The sequence below is a fragment of the Lissotriton helveticus genome, chromosome 6 (assembly GCF_964261635.1).
Source record: "Lissotriton helveticus chromosome 6, aLisHel1.1, whole genome shotgun sequence".
Lineage (NCBI taxonomy): Eukaryota > Metazoa > Chordata > Amphibia > Caudata > Salamandridae > Lissotriton > Lissotriton helveticus.
Genome location: NC_136067.1, coordinates 30,204,125 through 30,227,970, shown reverse-complemented (window position 1 = coordinate 30,227,970; position 23,846 = coordinate 30,204,125). Strand labels below are relative to the sequence as shown.

Here is a 23,846-nt window from a genome sequence, read left to right as displayed (position 1 = left end):
AGGGTCATATTATGAATGCAGCCAATAAAATTATTGCTCTTTTTATTGGCAGAAAACTGGTGCAAAAGCGGCTTTAGCGGCAGTTTTCTGCCGCAAAAGCAGCTTTAGCGACACATTTCTGCCTATAAAAGCTGCAAAACTTTTATTGCCTATGTTGATAATATGCCCCTATGTTATTTACATTAGGGCTATATTGTCCAGTATAACAATCAAAATTGCTCTCCAAAGACACCAGGCAAAGCAGACGCTCCCTCAAACAGATCACCAAGCGCAATTTACCCTACTTACAATCTAGCCTGTTCTCTGTCGAGACTTTAGCAATCTTTAGAGCACAAGATAAGATTTTTTTACATGGAAGAGCCATACGTATTGCAATTCTACTTAAGAAACAAGCATTGGCATAGACAATAGGTCTTGCCTTTGGGACCTTATACGTGTTTAGCCATGCAACAGTTGATGTTGCTGCACCAAGGATATTATGCTGCATAACTAAAGACTTAGAAGGTCCAAAAGTCGATACCTATTGGCTATGCCAATGCTTGTTTTTCTTTCAATTCGTTATCTATTTTGTTTTTCACAATTATACCATCTTCTGTCTGTTCTTTGGTAAATAGATCTATTAAATAGTATCTCTTCTTTACTCCCTATAGCTGTCTTTCTTGAAACATCACTCTCTGTTTACTTTCCTTATACTTACTCTTTTTTTTTAAAAAGTTTTTTTTTTGGTTAGCTCCCGGTACGCGTACCGGGAAGCTAAACCGGAAGCGAACCAAAAGAAATAGAGCTTGCCAGAGTGCTAAACATTCTAGCAATTTTTTTGGAAAGGGAAGGTAGTTCTGAAAAGAACTTTTTTTTTAATATTTTTGTTGTTTTATATTTTTTTTGTATTTTTTGAACATTTTTTGTTTTTTTTTGTATTTTTTGAACGATTTTATATTTTTTTTGGGTTTTTTTGGGGGGGGGGAACAACAAAAAACAGGCGTTGAAAAGGGCTCAACAGGAGCAAAAAAAAATTACTGGGGGCGGTTAGGGCAATTATGATTGTCATAAGCCAGGTTGATGGCATTAATACTCATGTTACCACATGATATCAACGCACCACAGTGCATACAAGTATGTTTCATGTGCCCAAAATTCTCTTGGATGTTTGGCACAGTTTCCCGTGCCTCTGCTGGTGTCAATGATATTGACGATGTTGACCTGGCCACAGGAGTTGCTGTTGGGTTTTGTTCCATATCCCGTATTTCCGCCCGGCTGTAATTAAGTGGATGCTTCCTGGTCATGTGCCGATGCATGGTATAGTTCCCATAGCTATACTTTTTATCAGTCCCTCTTGATAATTTCTCTTTGCAGATGAGGCAGGTCACATACCTCGCATTCACTTTCTTTTGCCCTGGAGGGATTGAATAAAACTGCCAGATGAAACTGGCTTTCCTATGGGAAACCCGGGGCACCTCTTCCAAGAACTGTGGTTCTTCTCTCTCCTCTTCCTCTAGGTCTTCCTCTTCCTCCTCTGTGTTGGTGATCACCTGGGGAGGTGGTCCTCTCTTCCCATGAGGAGGTGGAGGTGGTGGTGGGGGTGCACCAGCTGAAGCAAGTACTGAAGTCATTTCTCAAGTATTAATAAAGGTCTTCCTCTCACAATGATGAAAGTCAGAGTGAGGAAAGAAGGAGGGGTTTTCATCATTTGGAAAAAACAATACTTCTCAACCAATGAAAAGTGTTATTTTTAGGTCACCTGACCTAGCCTTCCATAATTATGAAACTAAAAGTGAAATGAACCAATGAAAAGCTTTATTAACAAGTCACATGACTCTAACTTTCATGTTACGCGCTGCGGAACGCTCCCCGGTTAGCTTCCGGTTCGCTGCGCTTCGCGCCTCGGTCCGCGCCCGGGGACACTTCCGGGTGCGCTAACGCAGTACGTCACAAGACGCATTTCGCGGCAACGCGATACGTCGCGCTTTCGCGCCGCGGATCGCTTCCGGGGAGTTGCGTTTCGCGCCTCGGTCCGCGCCCCGGGGCACTTCCGGGTGCGCTAACGCCGTACGTCATAAGACGCATTACGCGGCAACGCGATACCGTAACTATGTTGATTTGTTACCGGTTCGCGGACCGGATCGCGGAATCGAATTGAGCTAACGGGAAGCTTCCCGGTTCGCGGACCGGGAGCGAAACAAAAAAAATATTAAAAAAAAATTATTAATAAACATATAAAATATATTTTTGGATTTAAAGAAGAATACATTTTACAGCTATAGATATTAGCTTTTAAAAAACCAATGAAATTCACTGAAAAAACCATAGGTTATAGACCATATATAGTTAGGAATTAGCATTTACAAAACCTTGAAAATTCACTGAAAAAACCATAGGTTATAGACCATATATAGTTAGGAATTAGCATTTAAAAAACCTTATTTTACTCACACAAAACCATTGAAATTCCATATATAGTTAGTTGCACTAACTATATATCGCGCACCCGTAATCCACTGCTGATGATGTCACATATTACATCATTCATGACATGGTCAGTGACATCACTGATGACATCACTGATGACATCTCAAATGACATCACTGATGACAACATCCAGTGATTATGTGTTTCTGTAAAGTTTAAATATGTTTTACATATTGAAGAATGAGTGGATGTATAAGTGTCTGAATGAAGGTTTTAGTAGGTGCGTGATTGACTGTATGAGTGAGTGATTAAATGCGTCTTACTAAATGCACGGGTTAGTGACTAAACTGTCTGAAAGTGTGCATCAGCATGTCTGTTGTTGTGCAAGCTGCTGCATGTGTTGATCAGTAGCTATATAAGTAGCTATATGGGTTATTGATTGGTTGCACAAGTATTTGTATGGGAGACTGAGTGTGTGTATGACTGGCTGGGAGGTGTGTGACTCTGTGCAGATCAATGTGTACTTGTATCAGTGATTCTATAAGAGAGTAAGTATGTGTTAGTATATGTTTTAAAATGTAAGGTACTCTATGTTTAACTGTGTAGATTAGAAAATGGAACTGTGATTGATTCTTTACAGGACTGACTAGGTGTGTGAGTAACTCCATGGATGAGTGGCAGAGTGTGAGTGTCTGTATAGGTGTATGAGTGCATATGATAGTGTTGTAAAGATGAGTGATTGTATGTATGAATGATTGTATGGGTGAATGAGTGAATGTGTGTGTAGACGTAGGAATCAGTGAGTGGGTATGTAGTAACTAGTATTGGTGTGTCAATGGTTTCAAAAATTATACTCTGTATTTAACACTGGGTGTAACAGAGGTTATATTAAAGTGTGAGGAGATGCATTGTATTGTCACATTAATGATATCATCATTGATGTGACCATTGATGTCAAATGAGATATCATCAGTGATGTCATTTGAGATGTCATCAGTGATGTCATCAGTGATGTCACTGACCATGTCATGAATGATGTAATATGTGACATCATCAGCAGTGGATTACGGGTGCGCGATATATAGTTAGTGCAACTAACTATATATGGAATTTCAATGGTTTTGTGTGAGTAAAATAAGGTTTTTTAAATGCTAATTCCTAACTATATATGGTCTATAACCTATGGTTTTTTCAGTGAATTTTCAAGGTTTTGTAAATGCTAATTCCTAACTATATATGGTCTATAACCTATGGTTTTTTCAGTGAATATATATATAGGTAGATATAGGTATACTATATCTAAGTAAGTGGTATTTACACCACCTTACCCAGGCTGCAGGTGCAGACCTGTGGTGCCATTTTGGAAGGTTTCCCAGGGGTGGCATAATACATGCTTCATCCCCTGGTACGCCTCTGGGGTACCTATGCCCTTGATACCTAAGGTACCATATACTAGGGGCTCACAAGGTAACTCAGTAACCAATCTGGTATGTACCTAAAGTACATGCAATCAATTTAGAGAGAGAACAGCTGGGCTGTGATTCTGATCAGCAGGTCCACAGCCAGACTAAAGTCGATAAACCAGTGAATCACAGCAAAAAGTGGGGGTAACCATAGGAAGCAGACCCTACTTTCCTACAAAGTAATTAACTGCAAGGAGGGAAACGCACCCACACATAAGATGGAAAGTTTAAATATATACTGTACCTATCGGACAGGTATCCATTTAGAATGGCCCCCACGGTGACCCCAATGAAGAAGAAGGTGGATGAGGCCTTATTTAGCCACTTCTGCTCACACACGAGGTCCCACTGAAAGAGAAAGGCACATGCCAATGTCAGAGATGGATTCCTCTACTGCGGCTGATTAGTTCCAAGTGCCCCTCTTTGCTCTGCATTGGTTGGGCCCCTCATGCCAGCTATTCATGCTTTGTAGCAGCTGCAGGGTGTCCCACCACCTCCTCCTCTTTCCATGGATGTTCTATGAGTACAAGAGAATAGACCCCCTGGTACCACATCTCATGTGTGAGGGCCCTGATGGAGAGGATTCAATGGATTTTTACACAAACACTACTGTCTGCCTTTAAATCTACACAGCGGGCCCTTTCGGGCAAAGATACCCTGTATTTTATCCTATGCCCTCGAATATATTACCACAGGTAAGTGCTCAGTTTTACATTTATTCAAAGGGAAGTTCTCCGGAAGATAATTTCTTTAACCTCATCACTGCGGCGCGAATTCCGCCGCAGTGCTGAACATTCCGATCGCGGGCGTGGTCCTGACGGCTCCCGGCCGTCATTAGCACACGCCCACCGTGACTCATGACGGCCGGGAGCCATCATGAGCATGGGAGAGGTTAAATCAACCAATTCCTGTTCAAGCGCTATGTTTAGAACTTAACTTTTTCGAGTGCCTATTCTACATCTGTGGTGAACGTGATGAGATGGGCTTACACGTTACTACACACACCTTATGAGACCTCCTAAGGCAGGAAAGCTTTAATGGAAAAGTAAAAAACTATACCTTCAATAATAATCTTAAGGTTGCACTAGCAGAATTATAGTGTACTGTCAACCACTTACAGATGTGGACACCGGCCCAACCAAAGTGTTTCTAAAAGATGCTGCTGCCAGAATAAGCTACACTAGAGACATCCCTCACTGCCCATCCCTAGAAATATATAAGGATTACTCTGACAGGGTATCTTTTAAGCAGAATCAAAGATATTTAAAGCTATCTTTGGAACACAGGGCCCGATTCACAGAATTAACTTAAGACAAAATCCTAAACTTACTACTTTTGGTATTCACAGAATGCACTTACTACTTTTGGTATTTACAGAATGGATTTACGACTACTAAATGTACGTCCACACTCGGGCTGGAAATTCCGGCCTGGAGGCGGAGCTTCTGGCCCAGAGGAGGAGCTTCCGGCCCGGAGTCAAAGCTTCCGGCCCAAAAGTAGTAAGTGCATTCTGTGAATATCAAAAGTAGTAAGTTTAGGATTTTGTCTTAAGTTAATTCTGTGAATCGGGCCCACAGTGTTAGGTGGTTTTTGCGTATGTTAAGATTAGGCATTTTAACCCTAAATAATTTCAACAAAACACTGGCCCGATAAAAGAACTTAAACCAGATGAGTGATCTCTGTGCTGGTGGCACTCAGGGTATGGAGCACGTTCTTCTGTTTGTTCTAGTGTGGCGTGAAAGAATATAGAAATCAATTTCTAAAACCTTTGTCTCTTAAATCTAAAATATCCAAAATGTATGAATTAATTGATTTGGCAAAGAGTATAGTCAGTATTTGCATACAACTATTAATCCCACAGGTAACAATGTACATATTTAATATTTCAATACAAACTTAGGGATTATTTCGTTGTATAATTCCCTCAAAGAATCTTTTCATATCTGATGTTTTCATACTATAAATTAGTCAATCCTAAAAACTCCCCTCCCTACCCCCTACCGGGTCTAACCATCTTGAAGTCCATCTATCCTGAAATTAGTCTTTGGTTTCCTCTTGTCCTCCCTCCTGACTGTGGGTTATAGCCCTATTATGATGCTCATTGTCTTGTGATGTACGTGTGGAATTTGGGGTAATTTCCTCTATTTCTTGTACCATCATCCCCCATGCCATCATCACTTCCGGGAGCTTATCATCTTTTCTAGTGTTTCACATATGCCCCTCCTCAGCCATTGCCCATTCCTTTAAATCTGTTTTCTATTTGGCCAGCAGTAGCCCCCTTTGAGTTAACCAGTGGATTGCTATGCTTCTCTTAGCTATTATAAGCCCCAGAAACAGGAAATGCCTGCTAGTCTTGCGCTTAGGGTTGTGGGGAATTAAACTGAGAAGACAAGTACGCATGTCCAATGCAATCTTCCACCCCGTTACTCTATTCAATTCCTCTGGGACCGCTGTCCAGTAAATCTGTATTACTGCCATTTCTTCTCTATTTTTAGGGTCTACACTTTTTATAATCCCTTAATGCCCTATATAGGTGTATGACAAGTTTTTGTCCTCCGGCCATGGTATTAATAATGACCAAGGTATGTGTGCCCTGGGGCATTTGGAAATGTCGGCATAGTTGCCGAGCCGTTGCCGCTATTTTGGCATATTGCAAAAATTGCCCCGTTCCCAACTCAAATGTATCCACCGCTTCCTGATACGTAATAAACCTATTCTCCGAGTAGAGGTCAGACAACATTAGGCAGCCCCCTACCTTCCATTTTTCAATTGACATAACTCGCTCTATTTGGGCGAAGTGTGGCATAATCCAGAAATCTGCCTCTGGTGCATATGGCCATTCCTGAACAAGCCTCCGGACCCCATGGATCTATATTTTAGCTAGTAATCCCACCAGAGGAGGGTGAATTTGTCTGTTTTGCCTGAATTTGTTTGTATACATTTTTACACTGAGACAGTTAGGCTTTTTGTACTTTAAACTTCTTCTTTTCATTGTAATAATTCATAATTGTAAATATTGTTGATACCCGATGAGATATGAATCATTACAATTTTACTCTGGGCCTGATTGGGATCTTACCGGACAGGGTGTCTCCATCTCAAACGTGATGGGTATCCCGTCCGGCGTATTACAATTCCATTATTTCCTATTGAACTTGTGATACGGTGGACATATTATCGGTCAAGTTTGTGACAGAATAACCCATCCACCAAGATAGTGTTCAGGCCCTCTGACTCTACACAGCTGGCCCTTTAAATATACAGAGTCGCTTCTACTATCATGAAACACCAGATTGTACAAGCCCCGTTCTAGAGAAAATATTTGGCCTAAACTCAACCGAAGTGTATTTGTGTTGACTTGGTTTTGCTTTTGAGCTTCATGTGCTGCTCCCCAGCAGATATTCACATCCTCTGTTCAAGTCAGCCCTTCCTTCTCTTGTCATCATTCTTTGCAGAAATGTGTGGTGTTAACTCTTAAAAAGGCTCAATTGGTCTTTATGTCTGATGTGGAGATCACCATTTATTTTTCTTCCGTAGAGTTTTACTCTTGTCTGTGCCTCTAGGATTATACAGCAATGGAAGAGCAAATGATGTGGTAGGAATCTTGTTGAAATCTGAAAATGATGCGACATGTGTGGTAAATGTATAACTATTGTAAACACTGCAACACAGAGTGGCATAATTCTACTGGCTCTGACCATTGCCCTTTGTTTAGTGAACAATACATTCATGAACGATAAAACCTAAACATTTTAATTCCAATCTGATCCCTTTATTAGCTGTACCTTGAAGAGGTTCTCCAATCTTTCCCTAGTACAGACAGAATGTGGTTTAAGCAATCAAATGGTATTTTTTCCTAGACAGTCTACATTCCTTACTAGATAACTAACTACTGTTCTCTTCTATTTGCTTGAAGACAACTAAACATGTAGTCCAATATTTTACGTACTTTGAATTAACATGACCCTGTTTGACAAACACATCTTTTCAAACCAACCACCTCTAAATAAAGATGTAATTTAAAATATAATGAGCATCTTGCAACATGGTCCTATATTGTCATCTCAGGCTTCTGCCTATAGATTTATGATGTCACCAAAACCTCTTGAACTAAATTTGGAAGTTAGTTACGGTTGACAGACAGATAACCATCACATCATTCCAAAACCCCAGTTTACCCAATGAACCTTAGCTTCCACCCCTTTATTCCTTAAGAAAGCCTGAAATGTGGTGTGTGTTGAGAGACCAATTGATTATACATATAAGTGTTAAAAAGTATGTATGATGGAATGACACTGGGCTGATTTAGATCTTGGCGGATGGGTTACTCCAGCACAACAGTGACGGATATCCATTATCTGAAATATAAATCCTATAGCATATAATGGGATTTATATTCCGGCAGACAGGATAGGCATCACTGTTGTGGCAGAGAGGGAGTCAGAAGAGACACGGAGATTTATGAATCCCTGACACTGACCCGCCTGAAGTTACGGAATTGCATGGTCGTGCGCTCGTAATAAGGAATATCACTAATGAGAGGAGCCGATATTTAAGATTAACCTTGCAAGAATCTTTACTTATCATCGAGATCTAATTTATATCAGAAATTAGTGCAAACTGAAGGAAATATTCGTGGAGTGAAGGTCATATGGCATTGACCCCTGATGGTAATCACAATCGGTATTACCTTCAGTATGATTTTAGATGGCAACGTTATGGAGTTGAGATCATGACTATTGCATTAGTATCCCCCCTGCACTTATAATATTTGAACTGCTTTTTCCACTGAAATGCGTCGCTTCTTGGTCAAATTTTATCTATAATTTGTTTTTATGTATATGTTTTTGTATAATGGAATATCTCAAATATAATGTGATAAAATGATGATTTGTCCTTATTGCACTTTAATATCGTATGTATTGCTGGCAGTAGAGAGCAATTGTAATCAATTTAAGAAGAACATTGTGAGATATTGTATTGAATTGTTTGTGATTTTATCAGCGTTAACAGCTCCTAGCATGATTTGAATGTTTTATGGATAAGAAATAAACATTTATATTTTTGATTGATTGGCCTATGTATGTTTGTGAGGTGGTATCAAATTCTGTGGTAATCAGTATTGAGTTGTGTGGTATGATCTTTTCCCAAAGGGATTATAATTTTTAGACTGCAGAGTAACCTGTCCACCAAGTTCTAAATCAAGTCCTCGGTTCTTGGATGTGCACTGGTAAATTGTGGCCGGTTTGTTGACATATGACGGTGGGTGGTTGTGAGTGTGTACTGTTGTGAGTGTTTGTACGTATATTGGCATATGATTGCACCTGTGGGGGTGGGTGATGTTGGCCTCTGAATGGTTCAAATATTGATGTTATTTGGTGGATCAGACCATAGGAACAAATCTGCGTGGTTCACTCATGGAGGTGTGTGGGTGCATACTGGCAGTTGTGTGGACATATAGAAGTGAGTGTGCAGCCATATATGATCATTGGTGGATGGCGACATGTTGATGGGCATCTTGTCATTTGCCAGTTGATGGGTGAGTGTAGGAAGAGGGGTGTATTTGCATTTTATGGAGGTTTTGGTGGCGCATGATGATGAGTGTCTGACTGTTTATATATGATGAGGAATGTCTAGGCCACTGTAGTGTAGTGACTTACAATTTGTTTGAAAAATTGTATGCCATGTTGAAGACTGTAGTTGGGGGTGGGAGTTAAGATTGACTTAGTAGGGTAGGACAGGAACACAAGAAGAAAGTTTCACCTTAATTTATTATTTTATGACTTCAGGTTTTATTGGCAAAACCATGGTTACCATGTGAGTTAACCTAAACTATCTTTCAACCTCAGTTTTTGGGGCGAAATAAATGGAGTTCTTTTTTAAGTGAAATGGGTGGAAGTATGATGGTGGGTGTGCTTGGCTTATAATGTTGGTTGTATGTGTAAGCCTGTTGGAGGATGTATTAGAATATGATGGTGGCTGCATGGACAGAAGATATGCTGATAGATTTGTTGTTTTGTAATATTGGTTGTGTGGCGATATGAAGGTGGCTATGTTGGTGTTTGATGTTGGTTTTATAGTCAGTCAGTCAAAATACTTTATTTCGATAATTCAATATCATAAAAAGACGGTGATGCATACTATACAGTCAAATGCACTTTATAAACAATTACAATTCATATATTTAAAATATCCCACAAATTTCATAAAAGTTAGGAAAGAAAAAAACCATTTTACAGTAAAATTTAGCTGCCATGTTACATTGCACAATTAAAAGAACAATATATACAATACAGAATATTCATTTATATAAAAATACAATCAGTTGCAGTTTATCATTCTCTGGTTCCTAACCCTAACAGCACCCACCAGGTAACTGGCGACATGAAAAATAACCCTAGGGCTGTTTAATAATTGTAAATATAGGAGAGCGGGTTTAACTTGAAAAAACCCTACCTCCTTAAGGATAGGAACAAGGAACTTCGTCCGGACAGACGTGTAATGATCACAAAACATCAAAAAATGCATTGTGTCCTGCATTGAAAAATTGTCACAGGAACACGGTGGGGCCTGTTCAGGACTGCTCCATTCAGAAAAGTAACCTAAGGTCAGATGAATCATATTTAAACGAAAACGTGTTAAAAGAAAGCTGTGGTAAGAGCGATTAACTAAAACAAGGTAAAGTTCAGGTCCTGGAGGATTGGCAACAATCAGGTTAGCCCTTACAGTAGGTTTTCTGAGCTCGATTTCCTCTCTGTTTAAGGACAGTATCTGTAACATAGCCCCCTTTATTAATGTTATGTCCTTACGAGTTATTTTATCTGGTGAGAAAAAGAGCTCAGGTCTCCCTAGTTTGTAAAACCACTGTTTAACATAAGATAACCACTTGATTTTATTTACATTGTCCAGTAGGAGGCAGTCCTTAAGAATGACATGATTCAAGGAGAGTTCATCATTCAGCCAGGTCTTCAACCAAAATATTAAGGGGGCCACTCTGATCATATCCGTAATAAAACTGGCCCCTAGCTCAGAGTGAATCATGTAGGATGGGGTAGACTGTGGGACTGATAAAATCGATCTCATGAATTTGTTTTCAGTGACTTGTAGACAGTCTATAGTACTATAACCCCATAATGACCTACCATACGTGGCTACCGTCAGACATTTGGCTTTATAGATGTTCAAAAGAGCCACGATGGGCCTTGCCCACAGTTTTTTGCTAAAACCCATGATTGCTGAGGAGGTTCTAGCAAAAGCAATATTTCTGTTTTTAATCTGTGGTCCCCAGTTTCCCTTCTCCTCGAAGGTAATCCCCAAATACGGGAATGTAGGGACTCTGCTAAGTTCCTCCCCACAACAGAAAAACGTTTTCGAGTTTTTCTTTCTGGGACCTCTACCCATAACCATGATTAGCGATTTCTTTACATTTATATTGAGGTCCAAGGAAGTCATAAAAAGGCCAAAAGCATCCAGCAAACGTTGGAGCCCCACCCCGGTCCGTGCCAGGAGGACCGCATCGTCCGCATACAGGAGAACCGATATTCTGAGTTTCCCTATATGCGGAATGTCAGACGCGGCCTCCCTAAGCACGGGTTCAAGGGCATTTATGTAAACTGTGAGGAGAAGCGGGGCCATAATACACCCCTGTCTGAACCCCCTTTCTGATTTGAAGTGGCTGGTGCAACGTCCCTCTGTGTTCACCCTAACAGAGGCCAAGAGGCCGGAATGCAGATCCCCTAAAAAGTTTACCAAAGCATGATCAAGACCTAGATCAATTAAAATCCGCCAAAGTTTTGTGCGGTTCACAAGGTCGAAGGCCGAGGACAGACAGGTCCATAAACCCCAGGTATAGTGACCCATCCTTGGCCTTAGTATATTTATCAACCAGCAATTGAAGATTAAGGCACTGATCCATAGTACCTCTTCTGGATCTAAATCCATACTGCACATTTGACAATATCCCTTTATCGTCAAGCCACTCCTGTAATTTTGCAAAATGACCCGTCCCAAGATTTTAACAGATGAGTCTAAGGAGATCGGTCGGTAACAGGCTGGATCTACTCTGTTGCCCTTCTTAAAGACTGGGACGATAATGGATTCTTTCCACTATGCTGGGATGTTATTTTGATTTAATGCATTGAAAACCTTACATAGAATCTTCGACCACAGTTTTGGGGCATATTTAAAAATATCAGCAGGGACCCCATCGGGCCAGGTGCCTTATTTGTCAGGGTCTGGTCTATCGCCCTTTCCACTTCTAGGACCTCAAAAGTAACACAGGAACCCTCCTTGCTATCGGTGGTGGTGTCATTTAAAGGGTCTTGCTGGGCAGAGTTTGAGTATATATTCCCAAAATGTTTAATCCATGCATCATCAGGAATATTGGACTCAAGGGCATGAGTCTCCTCGTTTGAGAAAAGTGGCTGGTTTACTACTTCCCAGAATTTACTACTATTTTTTAATGTCTCTGGTTCAAGTAACATTAACCAGGCCTTTTCCTTTAACTCGTTTTTCCTATTTTGTATAGTGTTTTTATAACATGCTCTTAACATAGCTATTTGGACACGGTCTTTTGGGCTGGTTTTCAGGGTCTTAAGTAAGTCAGCATGTGCCCTTGAGCATGAGTGATCAAACCATCTCTTTACGTGATGTTTTAGGGGCCCCTTTGCCCCAGTTAAACTTTGGTTGATCTGTTTGCAGATGTTATCAAATGCCATAACTACTTGGGTACCTAATGCCCCTGTGTCTAAACATGTAGCTACATCGTCCTCCGCCCTGGCCAAGACATCTTGTACAACAATTTCAGGATTAATATTCGACCATTTTAACCTGCGACCTTGGTCTGTAGAGATCACATTTTGGCCTACCGTATGTAACACTGATTTCATGGTTAAAAAATCCCTGGACAATACCTCTACTAGGACCGGGTTGTGGTCACTAAAAACTGAGACCACTGTTTTATATCTAATAACTTTACCTAGTACATAACATGACAAAAAAATAAAATCAATAGTTGTACCATCACCAATTCCTTTAAAAGTAGGGACCTTGTTTTCACCCTCCCCGCATCCAGATTCATACAGATTCCACTCCGCCAAGAAGTCCTCAAGTGCCGCCCCTCTTTTTGAGTGTTCAAAATGCGTAACTGTAGAACAGGGAGGTCCTTCATCTACTGAGTTGGCGCAGGGCTGAGTACAGGGATGAATATTAAAGTCACCTAAGAGAATTATCTCAAAGCAATTTACTTTAGTTCTGTAGACTGACAAAAAATTATCGAGATAGTCCAGATTATGTCTGGTACTTTCATTCGCATTTGCGTTATAAAAATTAATAAACAAAATGTTAGGTGAATCGGGGGAGTTCAATTCAACAATTAGACAACTTTGACAACCTGACTCAAGCTGAGTTAACACTCCTTTTAGATCCAGTTTGAACAAACTTAATAGTCCACCTTTTGATCTGCCTGCCACGCTACTTGTGGCGGGAATAAAAAAATGTCTATAACCATCCAAAGAAAAGCTGTTCAATATATCCCAGGTCTCCTGGAATGCCAAAATGTCAAAAGATTCCAGAAAATCAATCCATATTTCGTTTTCACCTTTACCCCTAATCCCGGCAATGTTCCATGTCATAATCCTGCAAGATTGTGAATTAGGCCTTGAATTATTTACCAGTCAATCATTTTCCTCCAGAGATGCCAAAGGCGCGAAGCGATTACACAATGGAAGAATTTGTTCAGATTGAAGATTTGGCCTGCACAAAGTATAACAGTAGGAATCTAATGGCGGGGAGTTTTGATAGCCAGGGTGGGCACATGACAAGGTGCTCTGCATTGATGGAGATATATGTGGTTTTTGTTGAGCTGCCTAGGGTTTAGAAATGTTGCTAAGGTGATTATAGAAAAACCCAAGGGGACGCACACATATAAAGTCATCTGTAGATGGGAAGGAAGCAGCCCTCAGCAGAACAGTAGCTACATGCTGTGGGTGCTTAAAATTTACAATGATGCAATCTCCCTTCATCGTTTTTCTTGAATTACCTATCCAGCTCACTCTGCGTGTTGATATAATGTCATTACAAAAAGTAACAGGGAAGCCACAATATTTCCTCAGCCATGCTACTACTTTATAATTCAGGGAATCAATCCTTTCACCCCTTGCGTCGTTAGACCACGAGTCTTCCCCGGGAACATTAGTTAGCACTACTATATACGGAGCGCAATCTGGTGGAAGATTAACTACAGGTCTTTGCTTACATACCCTCGGACCCGAGTTGTTCCCAGCAGCAATGGGTTGCGAGTTAGCCCTCAAAGTAGATAGAGGAACAGTTTGATTACTAGGGGGTTGTAGGTGTTGCAGGTGTTGCAGCTAACAAACTATGTGTTGCCTTATGTCCCCGACAACAGGAACTTGTAGCCCCCTCATTTGCTGCCGTGCCCGTGTTAGTGTTCCTAGGTGATTTAGATGAGGACAGATGAGCAGATAAGAGAACTCCCAGCCTAGAAACCTCCTTTGAGACCTGATCCATTTTATCCACAACCCCTTTACTGGGAACGACAGGACCCTTAGGTTCTTTAATTGTAACATTTGGTTTTTGGGGATTTTGTGAGGCAGCCATATGAGAAGCTAGAAGAGTACCCAATCTGGATACTTCTTTTGTGACCTCATCGACTCTGTCTGCCAATGGTTTAAACATAGTCTCCATTTTCAACACAAACATGTCAATCAGGGAGTCGATTTGAACACTATTCAGTTTGAACATAGCCCCCTCATTTGGATTGTCATGGGGAACTCCTTCTTCATCATCCAATATGATGGCTGCCTTCTTAACTCTCTTGTGCCCTCCCCGATTATTTTGTGACCCTCTACAGGCTCTCGCTCTCAATTTTCTTCGTGCCTGCGAGTGCACTGGAGAGGGTTCCGGGGACGATGAAGGTAGATGTTGGATTGTAGAGGGCAGTGAATTATCTAGTATCGCCACAGTAGGTACTGAGATGGCAGATGTATCTATAGCCGCTGCTATTTGAGTACTTTGAGTACCCCCTGGGACTTGATCACAGAACTCTTGTAATAATGATCCATTTGTTGGTGAAGGAGGCGGGCTGATTCGGCTTAAAGACATGCGGCTTGCTGTGTTGATTTTACTCACAACTTTTACCATGTAGTTATCTATCGGCCCTGGTAATGATGGAGTTTTGGAAGAGCGCATTTAGCCATATCAGACCGGCTCATTTAACAGCCTGAAGGAGACACCCAACTAAAACACTCACGGTTCTCAGGAGTCCCGAAGAAAATATCCAAGGTCCGTGGCCCAGCCCGGCCTCCTCTGGCCTCGGACGGCCGCAGACGGCCCCGCCCTTGTCCCGGGCTTCTCCCGCCGCGCTCTCGCGTGCGTCCTGCGGGACGAGGTTCCGGTCTGTCCTTTAAGCGCCTCCTGGCGCCATGCAAAGATGGAGATGGCGTCCTTGCCGCAGATGGGGCAGGTGGGAAATGAAGCCGGCGAGGAGGGGACTCGGCGGAGCCAAGCCCGGGCCGAGGGGATAGGCGGAGCGATGCCCGGCCCGTAGATGAGAGCGGAGCACAGCCCGGCCCTGTAGCTGCAAGAGTTTCTGCCCAAAAGGAAAGTTGTTACACCAGGTACACGTCCCCGGTCCGTCCTTTAAGCGCCTCCTGGCGCCACGCAAAGATGGAGGCGGCGTCTTTGCCGCAGATGGGGCAGGTGGGAAATGAAGTCCGGTGAGGAGGGGACTCGGCGAAGCCAAGCCCGGCCGAGGGGATAGGCGGAGCGATGCCCGGCCCGTAGATGAGAGCGGAGCACAGCCCGGCCCTGTAGCTGCAAGAGTTTCTGCCCAAACGGAAAGTTGTTACACCTGGTTTTATAGATATATGATAGTTGGTGTGTATGTGTATGAGGGTGAGAGTGTGTGGCATATGATGTTGGTGTATGTGTAAGCATAGTGGAGGATGTATTGGAATAGGACGGTGGTATTGACATACGATATAGATGTGTTGATGTATGATATTGGTTTTGTAGTCTTATGAAGGCGTGTGTTTTGTGGATACATGTCGGTTGGTGTATGATGGTGAGTGTGCTAGCTTATGATGGTAAGTGTCTTGGTGTGTTCTATGATGGCAGCTGTGCCCCCATACCCTGCAAAAGCTCTGTGGTCAATTCTGCATTCTTTGTTTGTGGCACCACTCCCAAAGCTGCACCTATGTGTGCCAGTTTCCCCATGAGCCCCTGCCCAGCCAACACTGTGCATCTGTGTGCCTCCAGCTCTCCCTGCAACCTATCCGTGTAGCCACAACCACCTACAAGCCCCTCTGTGTGCCCTGCATATCTTCTGTGTACCGCCTCTTCCCCTCTTTGTGCCCTGGCAGCTCATCTGTACACTACCACCCTCTTGCAATGATTTCTGCTCATACAAAGAACTGTGCACAGAGACCTATGATTAGTGAATTGTGGTGTACCAGAAACTCATCTCAGTACCTAGAAACCCCAACCAGCTAGGAATCAGTGTCACATTAGCTCTTCGTCCTATTGCAAAATAACCAATGATTAGACAACCTAGAACATGCGACTTAGGACCATCTCAGGAATGGTGGGAAGTGTGAACACTCTTTTGTTATACTCTCATACCAGTCCACAACAGGACTAAACAAGAGACACGGTAAGGTTATAATATTTATTTTAAGGACGTGCTCTCAAGCGCAGTATTTTAGTCAACATAAGCATACATATGATAAAAAATATTATGGTCAGCATGGTTACAACTCCATAAAATACAAAAGGAGGAATCATGTTACAATGATAGTGGAAACAGGTGATAAAAGCGTCTAGTTTAAACACCCACCCTATATGGGAACTATGTATTATAAAACTATAGAAGGTCTCTTGAACTCATTTTGGGGACCCCATTACCTGTCCTCGCAGTAATTGTAAATTACATCTGGACCGGCTAGTCTCTCTGCATGCCTGGAATCTTCCAAGTGTGTTCAATTCTGGCAAGTGTGCTATGATAAAGGCGCCAGAATCCTACTCGGCTTGCAGCTGCCAAAATGTTGTGTGTAGAATGTGTTACAGGGACACGACGATAAACAGGCACTCACTGTACAGACTGGGGGCACAATGTATGTCGAAAAACAAACCTTTTCTCATGTATAGGCCTTTGTGAAAGCTAACTTTGCAAAAACAACTAAGCAGTGTTGTGTGCAGGAAGCAGCAAAAGGTAACATGGCGTTTAAACTTCAAATAAGCCATGCTAACTTAACATGCACGCAAAAAGAGGCCCATAAACCATACTACACCCCCCCCCCATGTTGGGAGAACACACAGCAATCTGGGCAAACTTCATAGAACGCAGCGTTCAAGTTCGAATGAGACAGAACCAAGTTAAAAAATATTGCCAAACTTGAAAATAGGGAATGAAAAAAACAAGCTATTGAAAACAAATGCACGCGCCCATGGTGTGTAAAAAGGACCTCAAACATGTAAGTAAAAATCAATACATAAAGATTAAAATTATCCACGAGTTCCGCATGTGTTTATGAAGTAAAACATTTTTTTCGTACTTCAGTCCAACAACGTGTAAGCACCATATGTTGCAACTGCCTCCAATAGGAAGTCGTTGTTTTCAACCATGAACATTTCAGCCATCCAATCAAGTAAAGGGAACGAACATACATGTTCCTCAATTGCCGGAGCCTATAGCATCATCAGAGGACAACTCGGGCTTATTTCAAGATAACTGCAATCCAGAAAGTCATTAGCCGCAGTCCAAATGTTCCAATTGCCAAGAAACCATGTGCCGCCGCGCAGGCCATAATCCTGGTACTAGAACAATCTATTTAATGAGCAACTAAGGGACTCAATAGTAGATTAATATCCAAGTAAGGAGACACCATGTTGAAGGGACACAGATCTAGGGCCAATTCAAAATCACAATCCAGGCAATGGAAAACAGACTGCACGCAAGTGAAGAAAGAGAACCAGAAAGATAAATCATACGCCACACTTAGAGTCGCCAAAAGCAGCAATCCATAGTATTCTAGTATCCGGTTACGAAGGTGGAGCAGCCAGGACAGTACGTCTTGGGGCACAAACTGTGCATCCATTTTGTAATAAACAAAACAACAGCAGAATGTCGGTACCTAAAGCCAGGAGCAAGGGGAAACCTCCAAAGACGCTCGAAAAAATGGAATGAAAAAATGCAGGGCTCACACCGAATAGTATGAAATGAGGTAACAATGCATAGCATACTACTTTAAAAAAATGTGCGCGGCCAGTAGTCGACGAGGCATTTAAGATTGTGTGAATCAAAGCACCGAAATGCAGGGGCTGGTCTGTGTTTAATAAGGCATTTACCTCAGTACGAGTATTTGCAACATGAAGGGCAAATGTCTCACGCGCAGATGTAAGGGGGATTTCCTTCTGGGACAAAAGAGCTCTTATTCAGCTCATCTTGTTGAATTCTGCTTTGAAGGTCGGAATCAAGGGCCAGATGGAAACATCAAGACTGCCATGCAGGGGGCGTGGCCAGGCGCCAACGAGGATGGCCTCCTAGAGAGCGAGCTCTGCTAAACCCACCTCTGTCCCCTGAGAAATCCGGCTTAAATCCGACCCGAGACTGGGAAATTCCAGCGCCCCGGGCCACTGGAGCCGAAGCGTTGCAGGATCATGCCTCTGTTGGGTCCCGACTCCTCTCCAGGCCAAAGATACAGCTCCCGGGCCTCTGCGCCAGACCTGGTGGCGTCGGACTGGAGCCCGGAGCTTGGGAGGTGAGACTGCTGTGGGCCCCGGCTTGCGGCCTAGTTGCCGGAAAAGAGGGTGCCGCGGCCTTTCCGGACTGGCGAATGCGGAGTCCCGCGAGGTGGGGGGCACTGCGTAGTGTGTGCCCGCTGCCCACCTCGCGGTCACGGAGCGGCGGTGACCTGCCCCCCCGCGGCTCTTAATCATTGGAGGCCCGGTCTGGGGCCTAAACAGAAGGGCGCTGGCGTCATAGTGGAGCCACCTCACGGGAAGCACTACCCCCGGTGCAGTCTGCTCAGGGCCTGCCCCAGAGCCGCCCGAAATCAACAGGACCGACACTGCCTGGGCACCTGAAAAGACAAGTCTCCATAACGCATGACGGCAAAGGCAGGGGGACCCAGCGACAGCGGTACCCCGGGGGCACCTCCCTGACGAGGGGTTGAAGGCCAGATAAAACTACCATGGCTTGGCTCACAGAGGAGGCAACATACAGGGCAGGCCCAGTAACATCCTGGACACAAGGTGAGGCGCGATTCCAGGCCTCGAAGTAGGGGGGGTGCCCCCTGTGGGAGCCTGCTGAGCCTGCACCAACCCCCAGTGGACCTGGCAGCTGACGGGGTACTCCACAACAACGGGAAGGGGCACTCTACTGTTTCGCCACTACCCCTAAACACTGGTGCAAAGCCTGGGGTGGCCCGAGAGACTTGAAAGGTGGTGTGGGTTGACCCGAGGAGGAGCGGTCGGTGCTCACTGGGCACAGCAGCGGACGAGCGAGAAACAGGAGATTTGTGACTCCGGGGTGAAACCTCAGTACGGTTCGGGAACGCCAAGTGTTGCAGCTGGAGGCCTCACCCCTTCCCCACTATGAGGCGGAAAGGGAAAGGGAAAGGGAACACAACCGGTCCCTAAACCCAAACCAGGGGCGCCACCCAGGACAATAATCGCAAAAATCCTTAACTATAGGCACCGGGACAACATCCTTCAGGTGGCAAGGCAAAAGGGTGACCTGCACTACGAAGGGGCCACAATCCGATTTTTCCCTGACTTCACGCTGCAGGTCCAGCGGGATAGGCGCTCTTTCGTGGGAGTGAAGGCGGCACTTCGTGAATGAGGATTCAAGTATCTGATGTTCTTCCCGGCTAAGCTGAAGGTCATTGTAGGAGGTAAATCAGTATTTTTCACGTCACCGTCGGAGGCCCAGAACAGGTTGGACAACGACTCGCCAAACAAACATGCGCAACCAGAGGGGGGAACATGGAGAGACACGAGCTCACCTCCCCAGGATCGACAGCTAAAAGGTCGGAGGTGGACACCCAGAGCCAGCGTTCATGGCGGTCCAGAGCGGCTAGCCCCAAGTGGGGATCTAACCGGGACACTGAAGGTCGCTGAGGGAGGTGAACACGAGAGGTGGACCTTGCTGAACTGTAATGTATGACCTGTTTGTTGGGGGACTATTACCGCACACAGCTGCTGGTGGACATAGCACTCTTTGCCTTCTATTCCAGTGTATGTTAGAAAGTGTCTTGGGAACAGTAGCTCTGTGCAACAGGGGGGCAGACGGGGTGGCGGCTGGTGTTGGGGCCAGCGCACTCTTCCCCTACAGGAGTTCTTCTCACTCCCGAGTTGGGGTTGGGCAAAAGGCGCTCTGCTAATTGGGGTTGTGGGTAGTTTGAAACCTACGGAGCAGGGAAGCAGGGTGGGGGTAGTTGTGGTAGGGGGAGGGTAAGTTTTACAGAGACCGGGGAACTGGAGGGTTTGTTGTCTGGGATGAGTGGGGCAGGAGGGGTGGGAGGTGGGGTGGGGGGTTTGGTGGGGGCAGGGGGGGGAGTTTGGAATGGTAACACCTGAAAAGCGTGGATACATGTGTGCAAGATGTCGGGAGTCACGGGGCGGGTGTTTCAATTAGAAGTGCGCACTGTTATGAAGTGGGATAAAAGCCTTAAGCTGATGAGATGGAACATCAACGGACTGGGGGACAAGCTTAAAAGAACTATTGTGTTGCAATTTGTTAAAAGACACCTCCCAGACATATTACTACTACAGGAAACTCACCTACTGGGTAATGCATGCCACACACTCAACAGGTAGGGATACTCCTTGGCGGTACACGCAGGCTTCACCTCCGGGTCCCGAGGGGTGGGTATACTGATACGTCGTACATTTCCCTTGGTTATTGACCATGTAGACACTGACCCTTTAGGACGCTATGCGGCCATTACAGGGCGATGGGAGAGACGCAGGATAAACTTAGTCACGACCTATATCCCATCTGGTCGCCAAACCCAATCATACCAGGACTTGGGCAGGTTGCTCCTTACTCTTCCTGAGGGGATCCTTCTGGTGGAGGCGACTTTAACAGTGTGGTCTCGGGAACCCTTGATAGGCATCCCCCCTGGAGTACGCCTATGGGACACAAGTGGGTGTCTGACTTCCTTGAGGCCTTTGGTCTTACCGACCTTTGGCGTCTCCGGCACCCGACGGACACTCAGTACACATTCTTCTCCGGCCCACACCGTTCATTTTACCGCATAGATTACATATTGGCACCTCTGCAACCCAACATAACGGTCCGTGAAATCACACATATAGCAGGAGGAATATCTGATCACTCACCACTGCTTATCCACCTCTCCGTCGGTGATAAACAAGAGGGTTGTATAGCGCCGATTAACGCTTGGCACCTCCGTAGCGAAGATGTGAGGAAAAAGCTCACTCTTTCGATTGAACGATATTTCAAAGACAATGAGGGCACGGTGGACTCATCAGAGGTACTTTGGGAGGCCTTTAAGACCGTGCTGAGAGGGGAGGCCCTCTCCACAATTGCTGGTCGTGGCAGGGAAAGAGAGGAGCAAATAGTCACTGTGGACACAGATCTCCTTGCGCTCGAAACGGCGGCTCAAACCGGAGGAGACCCGGGGACGATCCACCTGATGCAACTCAAGGCGGCAGAGTACAAGGCTCTGGCCACCGATGCGGCTAGGACAATGGCTAGATATAGGGATGGTAGAGTCTACCACCAGGGAGACAAGGCAGGAAAGCTTATAGCCTGGCTTGATAAGAAGCAACAGGCTCAGAGAGTGGTGGCAGAACTCAAAGATAACTCGGGGGTCGTCATTACTGAACCCCGTGAAATAGTTAGGGAATTTGCGTCGCATTACCAAAGGGTCTACAATACGGCCTCTGACAGGCCGGAGGAGGACTCGGTTGCCCTGTTGACTGACATCTGGATGCCCACCCTCTCAGAGGCCGAGCGAGATACCCTGGAAGCTCCACTAACAGCAGATGAGTTGAGTCGGGCGATAAGAGAGCTTCGGTCAGGGAAGGCACTCGGGCCTAATGGTCTGCCGATGGAGCTGTACAAGCTCTCGCCGGACGGTATCAGACCATACTTGAAGCGTATGTTAGAAGAATGTAAGAAGGGCATTTTACCGTGAGATCAACAGATTGCCACAATAGTTGCCATCCCGAAAGAAGGGAAACCAAGAGACTTCTGTGCCTCTTACAGGCCTATATCGCTGTTAAACGCGGAGCCCAACATTTTAGCCAAAGCTCTTAGGCTGAAACCCGTTCTGCCAGCTCTGGTCCATCCGGACCAATCTGGCTTCATGCCCCACCGCAACACCGCACTCAACCTCCGGCGGCTTCACGGGGTGTTGGGACGTTGTCACACCGTCCAGGAAGACGCTGTGGTAGTGTCACTAGACGCTGCAATGGCCTTTGACACACTTGAATGGCCCTACATGATGGCGGTACTTCGAAAACTGGGTTTTGGACCCAGCTTCATTGGGTGGGTACGTCTCCTTTACTCTGATCCCCTGGCCCAGGTCTCGGTTAACAATAAAGCCTCCGAGGTGTTTGCGCTCGGGAGGGGAACACGGCAGGGGTGCCCCTTTCGCCCCAACTCTTTGCCTTGTCTTTGGAACCTCTGGCTGCCTGGGTCAGGCAAGACCTCTCCCTGAAAGGGTGGGAAGACAGGATTTCGCTTTATGCGGATGATATCCTCCTGTATTTAACGAGACCCCGTAAGTCCCTTATAGTGGCAATGGACATCTTCGCCACCTTCAGGAGAAATTCTGGATACAGAATCAATTGGAACAAGTCCATATTCTACATCTTGCAGGGTAACACTCCGCCACCCCCGCAACTGCCCGATCCCTGTGGCCACTGAGTGGTTCAAGTACCTCGGGATTTTCATCTCTAAGGAGAAGGCTACCAGGTATGAGAGGAATCTCGTGCTGCCCCTCCAGCGCCTTAGGAGGGACTCTGCTTCCTGGCAAAAACTCCCGCTGTCCCTGCTGGGAAGAGCGGCGCTCTTCAAAATGATGGCATTGCTGAGGTTTTCATATGCCCTGCAAAACTATTGGGACTTGGTCCCGAATTCCTATTTCGCGTCCATTGAAGCCACACAGAGAGAACTGCTTTGGTCTGGGACGCCTCGTATTTCCCTTCAAAAATTGACCCTGGGTTGGTTTGATGGTGGCATTGCGCTCCCGGACATCCGAAAATACTATTGGGCTGCACACCTTTCGGCCATCAATCAGGGCACATACTGTGACGGGAATGACCCCGGATACAGAATGGACCGGTGGCTCCTGCCGGGTGGCAACTTCGAAGCTGAGCTCTATTCTAAGCCTGGTAGGTACTCACTCACTGGGCCCACACAACACTCGGTTCAGTTATGGCACATTGTACAGCGCAGGATGGGTTGGGCTGATACACTCACGATGGCCACCCCTCTGTGGGTCTCCGAGAGGCTGGAAACCCTGGGCCGAACTAAAGGATTCCATAATTGGGACCTCATCGGTACTTCACGAATTAAAGATCTGTGGGGCCCGGATGGAGTAGTGTCCTTTGCCTCTCTCCAAAGCACTTACGAACTGGCACTTACAGAACACTTTCGATACCTGCAGGTCAGACACTCCCTCCAGGCGAATATCCCCTCAGGAACTCAGACCCCGGACTCCTCCCCCCTGGAGGATAGACTTTTAGATGGCCGCCTTCCTGAACACGCCATATCACTCACGTATAAAAAAACTGTCAACAACTTCCCAGACCTCTTACTGCCACTCAGGGGGAAATGGGAAGCTGATGGTCCAGAAATAGATGATGAAGAGTGGAGGACTGCGCTCGCTTCCCCTAAGGAAGTAGCCATATCGGCTAGGCTCCGTTTGATTCAGTTAAAAATTCTCCACCGAGCATATTTCTCCGAGACCAGGCTGCAACTAATGG

The 23,846-nt window shown here is 45.0% G+C and overlaps 1 pseudogene; it reads right to left on the bottom strand.

The window, feature by feature from the left end:
• The window catches only part of LOC144762180 (solute carrier family 22 member 7-like), a 136,237-nt pseudogene that overhangs the window by 92,231 nt on the left and 20,160 nt on the right, over positions 1 to 23,846 (bottom strand).